This window comes from Crocodylus siamensis, chromosome 1 (genome assembly GCF_052110815.1).
Source record: "Crocodylus siamensis isolate JL-2025a chromosome 1, ASM5211081v1, whole genome shotgun sequence".
Classification (NCBI taxonomy): Eukaryota; Metazoa; Chordata; order Crocodylia; family Crocodylidae; genus Crocodylus; species Crocodylus siamensis.
In genome coordinates this window covers 216,367,818-216,381,662 of record NC_143395.1, presented here as the reverse complement: position 1 = coordinate 216,381,662, position 13,845 = coordinate 216,367,818, and positions in this window count along the sequence as shown.

Below are 13,845 nucleotides of genomic sequence, written 5' to 3'. Positions count from 1 at the left end.
ATAAAAATCATAAGCAAGCATCTCTACAGAAAGGAAAATGCCTTTTTTAAGGCAATACATTTGGGGATACTTTCCTTTTTATCTCTGTTTTTTTAAACTTCTATTATATATTAGACGCATGCTTTTGAGCTTTGCTCTGCAATTATAAGGACTAAAAACTACTTTTTTTGGTACAAAAGCTGAGATTTTCTCCTATAATCATATTCTCCCAGAAGCTGGGGCATGAAGAAAACCACCAAATGTTGTGGGGATACCAATAAAGCCAAGAGAGTTGGCAGCACTCCTTGCCTCCCAGGAGGAAAAGAAATTCTGCTTACTGAAATCAGGCACACTTCCACAGGCACAAGCAGAGAGTGAACAAGTAGCCCAGTAATTCTGCTCAATGTTGTTACAGGCACCCTTCTGAAAGTCTTTTCCCACATGGTGAGGTTAGTGTGGGGAAGGGAGAGGAAAGACATACTGGGCCAGATTAAATGCTTACACTTCTAACAGGAGTCAGATTTTTGAGACTATAGCTATGTTCACAGTGCTATTGAGGGACGACTCTCAAGGCCATTCTCAACTATCCTGAGCCGTATATACCAACCCTGCCTGACTACATTACTTTGCCTTGATTGAGCGCCCAAAAGAAGAGACAAGTTCTGGGTACATACACATAGTCCTAGAAAGGCCCAGTTTAAGGAACAGGAATCACTCTGTCATCTCCCCTTCTTGGCTTGGCTCTAATTATGGGTTAGTAAAGATGGGAAGTAGGGTAGAAAAAGGCTGAAAATTAGGGACAGGGCATTATGAGATTGCTGCTGGCAGACAATCTATGTATGTAGGCTGCTGCACATGGGTGAGTTGTGAACCACTGTGGGGGTGGGATTGCAGGGTGGGGGTAGGAGCAGGATTGACCATGGGTCCTGATGCCTAGCAGAGCTGCCAAAGTGGGTGACCTAAGGGGTTGGTGTGGTTGGGCTGGAGGATGGGCTACAGGGCAAGGGCTCAGTTGTAGTATAAGTATACCTTATATAGGCAGCTCTCCACTCCTGTAGTGGAGAGGGTTGCAAACTTCTTACTTTCCTGTTAAAATTCCCTGTGGGTCCCTTGGTCAGAAAGACTGCTGTTTGTTACAGGTTGTTAATCACTTTGTGGTTGCAAAGCGATGACTAGGGACGAGCATCAGAAAAGAGTTATCAAGACATCTACTATCACCTCTGCTTCATATAATGAACCCACATACTGCAGAAAGTAGTCACAACCATTAGATAAACCCTTCTGCATTAGCAGGGAAGCAGACACCCAGCAGACTGGGATCACAACATGGTAGCCATCTCTACAACATTCACAGCTTGCTTTCCTATCTCTGCCTTGTTGAGGATGAACAGCCATGGCTTCTCCATTTTAGAGGGGCTTGTAGGGTGGCAGCTGCATGAGTGCCAGGCTCTTCTAACTTGTCTGGGATGTATGGCAAAGCTGCAATACCTTTTTCACTATGTAACTGTTGCCACGGGTTGATTTCAAAAGGTTGCCATACAGATCCTGGCTCTGGATGCACAGCACTAGTTGCTTTATCAGTCATTTTGGCACTCTGTTTCCAAAATCACGTCTGGATGCCAAATTCTTTATGAAGCTGCAGATTTTAACAAGGACTCCTCCAGTTCCTGCTGCTGCTGCTTTGTGAAAGAAAGCACATACTGCACCAGGCACTACCTGTTTTTTCAGTGGCCCTTTTTTGCAGTGGGAAACACTTATGGGAATGAAGGAAATGGCATTGAAGGGGGTGCTCAAAGAACCAAAAGAAAGGGGTCATATTGGCACAGCTCATTTCTAGTGCTATTGACCAGTAGGTTCTGCCTGAATCCTGTTTCAGTGGGGCAAAACAGTTGAGTGCCTTCTGCATGCACCAGGCCCAGAGTTGCTACTGTGTTCAGTGTGCTGTTGGCTCTGGCCCCTGCCTTTACTCAGCTGTTAGTATTGCTGTGTCAGCCAGGACACTAGTCATGCTGCAGAGGCACAGTTAGGCTCATAGAATTATTGCAGTCAGGCTGGAAGGGCCCTCAGGAGGTCGTCTAGTCCAACTCCCTGCATAAGGCAGAGCATCCCTGTCAAAAGCTTCCCAGCCAAGCATTTGTCTAACTTGCTCTAATGAACTTCCAAGGATGTGCCAGCCAGTTTCACATCCATACTCTTCAGGCACAATTACTGTACCAAATGCAAAGGGGGCATTCCTGTTTTTATTGTAATCTCTGTGGGGCAGGTGGCATCTTTTTGTTCTATGTTTGTTTAGTACCAGGAACAGAAGGGTTCTGGACCATCCTTGGGGCTCCTAGGTGCCAGTTCAATACAAATAATGCTGCTGATGATGACAAAATGTCGTCATAATCCCACTGCGGTCCATGGAGTTACTCCAGATTTCAGCTGATGCAGCTGAGTTCAGAATTAGGCCTCACCGTTACTGTGTGACTCTGGACAAATGATTTTCTTTGTTTGTGACTAAGCTTCTCCAACTGGAAAATTGGAGATAATGCTTTTTTAGCTACTTGACAGGATGGATTTGAGGCTTCCATGTTGTTTGCAAAAAGCTTTGTGATCCTCTGAGCTTGTGGCAATGCAAAGGATTATCATCATTATTTCTGAGAGGCAGCTGTAATTCACCTCTGCTCACCAGACCCCCATGGTAGTTTTAATGTATAACTACTAAAGGTTATTTTAGTCTGGGACTTGTGTAAACTAATTTGTCGTTGACCTGTATAATAAATTGGCTGGAAACCATTGCCTGAGCAGTGAGAACAGAGGAAATTTTAGGATTGTTAATTTAATTTGAGTTGTCTCTTTACCGCCCCCCGATTCGTATTATTCTCTGCAAAATCTGAAAACAGTTCTTTGCCTTTTGATTCAGGCTTTACCCATTTGATGAACACTGATTATTTTCCCCTTCTTTTGAGATTTCATATATAAAGCACAAGATGATGACTTAATTAAGCCAGCGCTTGTCTCAGAAGTGAGTGTTTTGCTAGTTATTATGGGCTCCCTCCACTGGAAGCTTCTGCAACAGCAGCAGAGCAGAAAGCAATATATGATAAAATATAGTATTCTTTGATGATATTGCCAAAATAAAACATTGATGAGCCTTTGCATTTTCCATCAGAGGATATCGAAGCATTTAGTAGACATTAATGAGTTAACTGCTTCTGGGACGTAAGGGAAGTGTTTTGCATATGAACTATAGAAGTTGGGTAAAACAGTACTAGGAGGAGATGAGCCTTGGAATGTGATGGAGGTGGAAGAAGAAGGTTCCTTCCCTCTTTGGACTGTGTGCAGGAATAGAGAGGAGGAAGGTTATATACCAGCAGATGAAGTGGTGAAGGCAGTGAGGTGGGAGAAAGTGTTCAAAGGGTAGACTGGACTATGTTCATGGAGTGTTTGAAGAGCTTTAGTATCTATTTCACCCTCTTTGCTACTAGGCACTTTCCTACCTTCTTCTGCATTGTCACTTAGACTCTGGGGCATCTTTTCAAATCATATTAGGCTCTACCCTTAACCAGATCACTCCTGGAAACTCATTCCTGGCAACGTCACTTATAATCAATGAAGAGGCCTGTGCCTTTTATTGCCTCATCCCTTTACAAAGTGGCAAAGCGGGTCTTAAACACTCCGTCATCACAATGTGGGATGCACTGCAGCTTTGAGCAGGGACGAAGGACTGCACAAAGAGCAGTGAAGTAGAGAATTCATATGTATGCAAACAGCTCTTTAATGGCTGAGTAATAAACTGGTATCGATGGAGGTGGTCACTTAATATCCATGTATTTGTTTTCTGTAATGAAATAATGTTTAATTAATGTGCAATAACTTTTGCAACCACATGTATCTCTTCAAATTTACTGTAGGGGACAGTAGGAACATCTAGTTAAGTGGCCAACGACTGCAAATGTATTTATTAAGGTTTAAACATGTGTAAATGGTTTTGTGTCTATTTGCAGAGCTGTTAAACTACAGTAAATACATTCTTTGTCAATTGGTGGTTAATTAACATCCATTAGTTCTCCATTAAGAGCACAGTTTGGTGTCTGATTTTCCCTGCTTAGTGCTGATTTTGAATTAGGGCTGTATTTTTCCTCTATTTAAAGGCTACAGTTCTGTATTTAAAGGCTACCGTTTCCTCCAAAATCCACCTGTCCTGCAGACTAGGGTGTCTGTCACAGGATCTCAGTGCTATTTCCTGGAATTCACCTTGCCACAGGACATGCCCCAAGGGCCAAGTGAAATTTTAAGGCTCAGAACTGTAGCTGCTTTTCATAATCTTACTAAATCTCCTACCCTCACAATTTTTCCCTACCAGATTCCTATATCTTCCTGTGCTTTATAGGTAGTGGAGTAGTCATAGTGTTTTATGCCTTCATTACTGCAACTATCCTGTTGGACACTTCAGTGCAGAAGTGTTAACTGTGGCATAGAGAATACATTTTGAGATGTTGCTTTACCTGAAGGGATATTCTTCATTGTCAGGTCTCAAGTCAGTGGGATAGTTTATCTTCTAGGTCAGGGGTGCTCAACCCCTGGCCCATGGACCGGGTCTGGCAACTTGGCAACAGGTGAGCAGCAACGCAGCTCCCCAGACCCAGACCCTACACACTAGATCAGGCACCTGATCCTGGCATACAGTGGCCAGTCAAAGTCCCCTGGGGGCTGAAGCATGAGTGCGGGACTTGATCCAGTCTGCAGACCTGCCCTGCACCACTCGTCTGGCCCATGGGACCAATAGCTTGAGCAGCACTGTTTTAGAGGAAGAGCTAGGGACAGGAACTTCCATTCTTGTTGTATCGTCATGTCTCCAAGTAACCACAAGGTGACACTGTCCCAGTACATTATTTATGTTTTGACAGATTTTAGAGTATTCCATTTGATGGGTGATGCTGTTCTGTTCATCAAGGTTTGTTTTTATTTCTTAATTGATGATTGAAGGCCAATAATCCTTGAAAGCTGGAGCTGGTATCATGCTAAACAGCATGTGTTAAATCTAGAATTTAAAGAGAATCCAAAATAAACCATGCAAACTCCTGGACAGTAACAGATCCTCATCTCAATGCTTTTTATAGGCAATCTATAGACTTAAGACGTTAATTGCCAATCTTTATTTACTCAAGGAGTTTATGAGCAATCCTCTGTGAACAAAAGCTTCCATACCTGCTGTGCTGCTAGTCCCTAGAGCCATACTGCCCTACCCTGCCACATCCATAGAATGAGATGGTCGTTCCCATAGTACTTTAGCTGCTACCATAAATATAATGTTCTGGAAATATGGTTCAGCCTCACAATATCCAGGGTTGCCGTAAGTTGTCCCAATATGCTCATAAGAGATTATTAAAAAAAAATGCAGGGCCAGCTTTGAGCCTAGTGTGAGTGTGCTGCACAGAAGCCAGTGGAGTAGGGGTCAACGTATGTAGAGGAAAGGAAAGAAAGCTTGGGTCTGTTATCTGTGCATAAGAATTTGGAACTGTTCTATTAGGCTGTAGGAAAGGGCCTAGCTACAGGTATGTGAATGCCATTGCATACTTATGATAAGTTATTTTAGTGATTCTGATTTAAAGCAATATGTGTATAAGCAGCTATCACTTCAGCCTTCCTCAGCGACCTGACTCTGGTTTTCATAGGGGTTTTGGTGACTCTGGCTTTTTTCCTTCTTTTTCTAGACTGCAGGCTCATTCATGTAACAAACCCATGAGCTGAAGACAACTGCAGGCATCAGTTATATAAACCAGGGATGCTCAACCCCAGCCCATGGGGCAGATGCAGCCCACAGAGCAGTGTGATCTGATCCAGGGATTCCTTAAGGGTCCAGAAATTTTGTGGCGGAGAATGCTGGTAATTAATGCTGCAACCGCTCCCATGCCACCAAATTTCCGAGGCTGACAGGCCAGATAATATGCTTCTGTGCGTGAGATCTCATCAGTGTGCAGGGAGTTGGGGCTGCGGTGGCAGGGCTGGGGTTGGGACCAGAGCAGTAGGGCCTGATTCAGCCTATGCAGGGTCAGACCTGGAGCCAGGGCAGTGGGTCCACAGCAGGAGACCTATTTGGCATGTGTAGGGTTGGAGTGGGGTTATGGCTTGGGCTGAGGCAGCAGGTCCAAACCAGCATTCCCAGGGTCCAGGGCCATGGCACCGGGGCCTGATCCAGTATACTTGGGCTGAGGCTGGTGCAGTGGGGTAGCAGACCTGATCCAGTATGGGGTCAGGTTTGTGGCCATGGTCATAATATGGCATGCAGGACCAAGGCCTGATCTGATATGTGCCGGATGGGCCTCCGTGTGCTCTGGATTGGATCCATGGACTGGATACGGCCCATGGGTCCACCCTGCCCCACTCATCTGTCCCATAAGGACAAAAAGCTGGGTACAACTGATATAGAAAACTCATGCTAACCTAGGGAACTAGCAAGTGAGCCCTGCTACTTTAGCTCCACAGGTACAGGCACGAACCTGAAAGAGATCTCCCTTTATGTAGCGACAGTCTTGCCTATAGGTGCCCAAAGATGTATAGAAGGCTGCTCCAGCACACTGTAATTACAGCACAGTGGAGCAGACTTGATTAAGCGAGTTTGCTGGAGCGTGGTAATTACTGCTCTCCAGCTAGCCTTCATGTCTCGTGAATCAGCCTCCCTGCACTTCAGAATGGTGGCAGGGGTGCTTGAACTAAAGCTCATCAAATGCTTTAGATCAAGCACCCCCATTACTATTTTGAAACACAAGGACACCAATACCTGAGACACTGCAGTGCTTTAATTAGAGCAGCTCTTGGAGCTGTCCCCCCACTCCCAGAGCATGTGTAAAAGCGCTCTGTTCAAATCCATTCATAGGTGGCGTCGTTTACTCATGCACTGAAAGTCGAGGCATAGAGCACGGAAGTTTGAATCAGGACAACTGGGGCCCTAATCCTACCTCCATTTCTGGCTGTAGAATAAGAGAGGGGGTGACCAGGGCAGGATTCCCATTCACTACCTTTTTGGGACGGGAAGGTGTAAAAATAGCTACTGCCATTGGCAGCACAGTAGTTGCTGCTTCCCTGGGTGCCACTATTGCCCAGGGGAGAGCTGCCTTTTTACGCCCTCATCTCTGACTTGCTGTGCTTTCCCTCTCTGCATTCAGTGCTTCTTGTTTGTAAACTGGGCAGAGTTGGTTGAAAACAGTTTTATCACAATGGTTTCAGGGAGAATGATGGGACAGGTAGTCCAGTCAGGAAGTCCCAGCCCCAAAGGAGAATGGGAAGTAAAGGGGCTTACATCACAGATGTGACAAGACCAGATAAGGAACCTGGATGATAGCCCTTGTGAGGGGTTGCATCACTGCAGACAGCTCTGATTTATTTTCCCAGGGAACATTCTGATTCAGTCGAAAACATAAAGACTTTTTTTTTTTGCAAAAATCTAGTTGGTCTAATAAAAGATATCAACTCTACCACAAGTTCTGAGCCAAAAACATAGACATTCTCTAACTGAACTTTATTAAAACTTTTCATTCCCTGGAAAATGTTGATGGTTCAACTTTTCATCCCAGTCGGAGATAAAAAAAAACAAATGTTAAAATACTGGGATCTCCCACAGGATAGAAATTCTGGTTTTTCTTTCTGCTTAAAAAATGGAAGTAACTGCACTTGCTTCTGGGAAACACTTTGATATCAGTGGATGAAAAGAGCTATAGATGTGCTAATTATTGTCATATTGGTTTTAATTATTCTGTCATACAGAAAGAGCATCTGCTAGTCTTAAAACCAGCAATGCTTTTTGCTGGGTGTTGCCCAGTCCATAGCTCCCTCTGGCATATTAACCCTCTAAACAACCTACCCCTCTCAGCACTGAGTAGTTGCCTCATGCCTTTCTTTGCTGTAATTTCAAATCTGGTAAGTTTTGCATTTGAGACACACAAGGCCAAAACCAAACTGTCAGGGGATACAAAGAAAGCAAGTGTGGAGGGGATGAAAAGGAGGATAAATCAAGCAATAAGAAGGTTCAGTGTCAGCATAGCATTCTGTGCACCAAAAATTAAAAAAAGAAATGAACTGCACAGTTCCAAAATTCGGAACCAAGTATCTGCTCACATCTTCCTTTCAAACCTTTCCTAACGTCATTTTTGCATATGACCAAGTTCTTGAGTTACTGTATTGAAGGTGACTGTGAAGGGAAATCACCCCCACAGGAGTCTTGTTCTTAATGATAAATAGTCAGGGATCTTCCCTTGAAATGTTCTTTTAAATAGAAAATGCTGTTTCTGTAAAATTGCAGTTTTCTATGGGAAAAATATGTTTTTCCAGTTTAGTCTTTATTTTACATCAGGACAATTAAAACAACATGAAAATGTACCACATGAATCTTAAGTATGTGAATTTGTTGAACTGGACTGAACTGCTGTAGTGTCTCATGGGAGTTGAAGATTAGGTGTTTCATAGCCCTGCCCTCCTCACGCTCAGCCACTTGTCTGCACTACCTTTCCTATGTTCACTGCACTTTCTGACTGAGCCATTGCTGCATCATAATCTTGTGACTCTACCAAAAATGTGCATTTATCCCTATCAGAATACCTACTTGTGATAGCCATGTTGCATTTTGGGAGAGGCAGGGCTGGATTAACCCTTTAGAGGGCCCTAGGCAAACAAACTCATGGGCCCCCAGCTGCAGATGAAATTTTATATTACTTTTTACACTCAATAATTATAATATGCAAAATAAGCACAATTGGGCCCCTTCTTCACTTAGGGCCCTAGGCACGTGCCTAGTTTGCCTATGCCTTAATCCAGCTGTGGGGAGAGGCTAAACAGCTAGCCCCAAATCCCCAAGGACAGGAAAGACTATCTGGAGGGCATGTACCCTGAGTAGCTGCAGATGAGGCCCAGTGCATTGTGAGATGTATAACCTTAAGGTGACTTAAGGACTGACACAGCCCTATCCTGGAGTTCCTGGTCCTGCAATAAAAATATTAGTGTTAGGACCTGCTTAAAAGAAAAGAACCATGTGCCAAGCTAAGTTGGTGGCATACCACTGTTGCTATCCAAGAACTGACCAGCTTGTTTGAGGAAACAAATCATGTCAAGAGATAACCACTTCAAAATCAGCTAAAACTTGCTACAAAAAAGAGAAGGCCTTTGGGTGAAAGAACAGACATCTGAGAAGCTGCCTGGGTGAATCGTTCTGCTTGGGAGCTTTTGGTGTGGGCTGTTCCTGTCTGTTAGATTTATATGAATAAGATGAAGCTGTGCAGAATGCTTCATAATTGCATTCTGCTTTCTGAAGAGAGAGCACTTACATAAGACACTCAGAAAACTGTAAGGCATTGTTACATCCCCCCTCTATCACAGCTTTGTTTGTCTGTGTGTCGGCAACCTGACTTCATAAGCATGCAAGAAACAGAGGCTGACTCATGAAAGCTGTCACCAGGCAATTGGTCTCCTTAAAAGAAGACCAACAGGTTAAAAGTGATATTTTTGGAAAACAAATTCCCCCACTGGTCTTGCTAATTATGTGTTAGATTGTTAAAATACAGAGACATTCAGGAACTGGTTTGCTTCTCTCCATCTGTATTCTTTGTTGATTTCCTACACCTGTCCATTTGGACAACAAAGAAAGCCTGGCCAGCTTCACTAGACAGCTCTCGTGCACTGGTATCCAGTGGCAAAGAAGTTAAATCACAAAGAAGGCTTCAAAACTGATGAACGTCAAAAATCTATGCCTAAATACAAACCCTTGAATAAATATCAGTGTAATAAATTTTAGGTATGAATTTGGCCCACTAAAGTACTTCATATATTATGTAGTAATACCTTTTTTATCACAAAACCAAAGGCCTGAGCCAAAAATAACAGTATATTTCCTTATCAAATGTAGTATTGTGTAAAAGTTAAGGGGCTCACAATACCTAGCATAGTCCCTGCTCCACTAACAGTGCTAGGGGGCTTCAAAGGAATCAAAACCCTATGCTAGAACAGGCAGGTTCTTTGGTTATGGCATCATTTTTACCCAGGATCTCAGAGCTCACTAACTTGGTGAATTTATCACCTGGTGACTGGTCTCCAGTGGGGAAAAGAAAAGACCTCTCCTTTATCAGTGACTTGAATCTAGGGGTATGACCATCTTCTGACAGATATAAAATTCAGACTGGGAGCAAAGAGTAGAAGGCCTAAAAAACAGAATGGAAGCATTAGCAACTGTGAGTCAAGCTGAGCTTTTTTTTTTTTGCAATTGTTTATTTGCTGAAAAGAGCAGTTTTAGTCATCCCCAAACTATCTATAGATTCAGTTAGATTTGCCAAAGGGTTTTATCTGCCATTCTTTGGGGCTGGAGTCATCCATGTGCTGGTGAAGGTGATGGTGATGTTTTTTCCTGCTACCCACTAGCCATAACATTTACTTGGTAGGGGGGAGACTTGGGTTCAAATCCATTGTCCGCCTGTCTGAGATCAGGGAGTTGGCTGAGCCAAGATCTCACTCTTCCCAAGAGGCTGCCTCAACCACAAGATAGTAATATGTTTTGTAGTGACCTCTCTCCATTCCACTTTTTATTTTGTAATTCATTGGTCCAGAGAGAGGTGGGAAAAATTAACATATAACTCTTTAACCTGATGATTAGACATTGACCCAGGAGGTGGAACACTTGCAGTGCAATGCCTACTCCAGGAAAGAAGGTATTATAAATATAAGGTTGCACGCAGTGTGAGCGCCTAACCCCAGGATACCTTACTGTATGGATCATCAGAACATTTCTCTTGGAGACACATAAATCCAGGTTTCCTCACAAGGAAACTGAGCTTGAGTCTTTCATGTCCTGGATGAGTGCCCTACCCACTGGACTACTGAGTAAAAGCAAGGGAACCATCACCTCCAGTACTGTTATAAACCTAGCCCTTCATTTTCTTTGCTTTTTATTGTGAGCATCTAAAAATGAAACAAGGCAATTTGGTTCAAATGGAACATTCTGTTCAATCCCAAACATTTTAAACACTTTTTTTTTTCCGCTTCAGCAGGAAGGGAAAGAAAAAAACCCAAAAACAATGACAAGAGCAAAATGTTTTGGGTCAGTCAGACCTGTTTTCTTTTCTCTTTCAATTTTTCAGCGTGCCTGAAAAATCAGTTACTTTACAGCTCCATTTTCGGCAACTTGCTGATAGGTCTCTGTGTACTTACGATTCAGGTCAGTCCTACTTTAGCACCATTAGCTATCTTTGCCATGTCAGTTAGGATTGTGGCTTTCTTGAGCTCACAAAGAGCACACACCAGATGCTTCTTCAGCCTGACAAAGGGTATTTAGGCCCGAAAGCTTGCAAGAAATATTTTTTCCAACTATTTGAGTTGGTCTAATAAAAGGTATCAGATTTACCCAAAGAACCTTGTCTGCCTTAGGCCCACAGAAGCTTTAATATATATGCAGATATGCAGATGTACTAGCACACAAGTCCTATTGCCAACACGGTCCATTTTGTTGTGGGAGGTATAAAGTATACAGGCAGCAATGCTCTTTGGGCTGCATAATCCATGTCTATAGCAGGAGGGTTGACAAGGCTTAGATACTAACAGAGGACCCTATGGAGGAGGAGGAGAGGGCCTTCTCTAGTCTTAGTAGCTAATCTATATTAACAGCTTCATGTGGACAAGTATGTCTTTAACTTAGGTTAAGCTAGTGTGTGTGTGTGTGTGTGTGTGTGTGTGTGTGTGTTGGGGGGTGGGGTGTAAATTTGACTTGCTTATACTAAACTCTTAGCACACAGTAGTTAGCACATACTAGCTAACACTTTCCAATCATAGCCTGGAAAAGACCGTTAAGAGTAAAGTTCACAAAAATGAGGAAAAATTCACCAAAATAGTGTGTTGTTTTTAATTTTTTTCTTTTTCATCCAAATTCAGAAAATATTGATCCTGTATGCTCTTGAGGTGTCACTTTCAGGGGAGTGCCTTGAAATGTCCTGTCTTAAACTTTATTGTCTCTGATGTCTTACCAACTTTCCAACTTTGATGTCTGGAGTTGGAACTAATGAGATTCATCTGCTCCGCTTGCCAAATGGGTCAGCAAAATAGCTCCGCATCTCCATGAAAGATGCTAAAACTGGGCATCCTGTCACATGGTGGGGAAATGAGGACAATTCAGTTTATGAGTTGTAGCCTGCTGGGGCGGTCTGTCCTTGTCTGTTGGATTAAAGAAATCAGATGAAGCTGTGTAGCATGTACATCCTGATTGGATTTGCACTTACAGCTTCATTAGCTTCATAATTGCACTCTAACCACTAAAGATATCTATCTCTCTGTATTCTTAATGCCATCCATCTCCCCATACATCTGTCCATACATGTGGGAGGTTTATGGGAAATATTATAGGACCCAGAAGCAATCAGGCATAAAGCTAAGTTATGTTTGTCTATTTGGATCAGTATCACTAGTGTCTTGAACCTTGTCACAGATTGAATACCCCTGTGGCAAGTATAGGAGTTTATCCTCAGTGATAAGGATTCACTTCTATCCATTTCCACTGTCTCTTGGCAGAGGTATTGATGAGAAGAGAAGGATGGGTTTGGAAAAGTTGGGTACCACAGCCGGGGTTGGTAAGCTAGTTTCTTTTTTCCAGCTTTCTGATGTTGGGTTACATTGCTGTCATGCCATGAACATTATCCCACAAAGAAAGGACATCTTAGACTTCAGAAACAAATATACTGTTAGTGTTGGAGTGATTCTGTAGCCATAATAATCCAGGAAATCTGTGAGAGGCAAATATTTTGGTGGGTAATATCATTTATTGGACCAAACGAATGGTTGGGATAGACCTAGACACATTTTTTAATGCTGTATATTTGTTTTCAACTGAAATTGTTTTCAGGTGTTTGCATGCCATTCTCCCACAGGTCTAGTCTGTGCAGAACATTCTTTTCTAGGGTTGGCAGGAAGACAAGGGTGTAAATATGGTAGGGACCAAGGCTCTTCATAGTTGTTAGGGACTGGAAGGGACCTTAGAGATCATCGGGTCCAGCTCCCCTTTTGCTTAAAGATAATGGCAGGTGGCCTGAACAAGGATGCACTGCATTCAAAATCTTGTATAAGTGTATCTCCACCATGCAGTTGGTCCAATAAAAGATATTATTCACAAAAACCTTTGCCTCTAGAAACACATATTTATGACAAGCCATTCCATGAGTTTCTAAAATCCTATGTGCAGATCTCAGTTCACGTATACATATCATCACATTTCATCATTTTCACCTTCCTGGAACTTGTGAACTTGTCCAGACCCAGACTCAAGCTTTTCTTTTCAGTTCCAGTTCTGATTACAGCATAGGGTACAGGGCTCCTTAGGGCACAAAAGTCTTCATCTGCCCAAGTACAGGGGCACTCCACTCATGCTCTGAAGCAAGCAGAAACACCTGCCAGACAGGGAGCACCACATACTCCCACAGCAGAGCCAGTCCTGTCATGACCAGGCACAAGGTAGACGCAGTGGGTAATACTGCAGGGGCTGTTCCTTCTGTACAGAATTGGGTGACAGCTGCAAGAATTTATTTGCAAACATTCATTTGAATAAAGCACTGCAATTTCACTTGGCGTCTATTTGCAGCCCACATTCATTTGCTATTTGGGAATGACTGACATTTTTTTTTTCCTTTCAGGATTATTAGTAGAAAGTGATACTGTCTCAAGTAATCATGGGAGCATGTGTTAATACATGCTGGTAGTCACAGGAGTACTCGTGCTAATCTCTTTGCTTGGTCGCTTTCACCAGCCATGTCATTAGCACTTGTGCACATCTGTTTGCACTAGTATTGTGACCGCTTGTGGAACCACATATTTACGTAAATACCCCCCTATTTATAGAAGCTCTGATCTTGTTTATAG